Source organism: Tupaia chinensis, unplaced genomic scaffold, assembly GCF_000334495.1.
Source record: "Tupaia chinensis unplaced genomic scaffold, TupChi_1.0 Scaffold145280_1, whole genome shotgun sequence".
NCBI classification, from domain to species: domain Eukaryota; kingdom Metazoa; phylum Chordata; class Mammalia; order Scandentia; family Tupaiidae; genus Tupaia; species Tupaia belangeri.
Genome location: NW_006205141.1, coordinates 222997 through 224519, shown reverse-complemented (window position 1 = coordinate 224519; position 1523 = coordinate 222997). Strand labels below are relative to the sequence as shown.

General features: G+C 35.1%; 1 non-coding gene and 1 pseudogene across 1 annotated transcript; both read left to right on the top strand.

Moving 5' to 3' along the window:
• Positions 1–1523, top strand: part of LOC102486875 (vomeronasal type-2 receptor 116-like) — a 23931-nt pseudogene that overhangs the window by 6928 nt on the left and 15480 nt on the right.
• Positions 1199–1337, top strand: LOC114006014 (U4 spliceosomal RNA). The gene has a single exon (XR_003547786.1). It is a non-coding gene; the product is annotated as a U4 spliceosomal RNA (small nuclear RNA).

Here is a 1523-nt window from a genome sequence, read left to right as displayed (position 1 = left end):
AAATAAATAAATAAATAAATAAATACAATACAATACAATACAATACAATACAATACAATAATAACATTGCTGCCTCTGCTGCCCTTTCTGGGTGCAACTTCATGACTGTGAAGCCCACATTCCAGGACCTCCCCTTCCAGACTCCAGTGCTAGTCAGGTAGGCAAAGTCTCTCTCTCTCTCTCATTTTTTCTTGTCTATTCTAATTTTTTTCTCTATGACAAAACACTTTTCAGTCCCTTTATACTTTCTCCTGCTAATTGGTCTCTTCTTCCCTCACCTAGGACATCTCCATCTTTGCCTCTGCTGCGCTTTTCATTTGGCAGAGCAAGCACATCATGTGGTTTTCCATTTATAACTCAATTTTTTTATTTTTTCTTAATTTTAAATAATTTTAATGCAAACTTAATATAAACTGTTTCAGTCCCTCAGCATGTAAGATACTGACTCAAAATACTTCTATACCGTTTTTTTTCCAAGTATTGCACAATATAGGTACAAAATTAATATTTATGATTACATTTTCTTCCATAATATATAGCAAAAATCTTTAAACTTTAACAGAAAATACATTTTTTGAAAAAACAAATATTTGTATATTTTAATTCCACCACTAAAGAATATCCTGTACACAATTTTTAGAATAGTTGATGTCTTTAAGATGGATATTTTACAATTTTAGTAAAAAAAAATACAACATGAAGCTGCTGCTGTCACAGATCACTGTAGTAAAAAGATATAAATGTGGTTTGGGACGAAATCGACCATCCACGAGATGACTAGAAGTCGCCGCAGGACCACAAGAAATATGGGGAAGCAGGAAAATACCTCTCCTCCAAGGGAAAAGGATAACCCCTCTTCATCTGCACACAGTTCAATGGAAGTCATGGAAATGTCTGATAAAGAATTCAGAACATTCATAATGGCAAAGCTTACAGAGATGGAAGAGAAGAGAGACAAGGAACTACAGAAGAGAAAAGAGAAAGGAGTTGAAGAGTTCTGGGAGGTGAGGAAATTCATGCAAGATCTAAAAGAGGAATTTCACACATTACAAAAGAATCAGATGGAACTGTTTGAGATGAAGGCTATAATAAAAGAAGTCAAAATTTCCCTTGAAAGTATTAAAAGCAGACTAGATCATACAGAAAATAGAATCTTAGATGTAGAAGAGAAAATTGCTGGCCTAGAAAAATCCACCACAGCTTTGCACAGTGGCAGTATCATAGCCAATGAGGTTTATCCAAGGCGCAATTATTGCTAATTGAAAAATCCACCACAAAGACTGAGAAAATGGCCCAAAAATTTGAGAACAATATACGAGAAACAGTAGATAAAATTAAACGTCCGAACATCTGGATAATAGGCATCCCGGAAGGCGAAGAAACTCATAAGGGCATTGATAATGTATTCCATGAAATCCTGCAAGAAAACTTTCCAAACCTGGAGAGGCACTCAAAGATCCATTTCCAAGAAATACAAAGGACCCGAAATAGAATCAACCCAAGAAGATCTTCTCCAAGACACA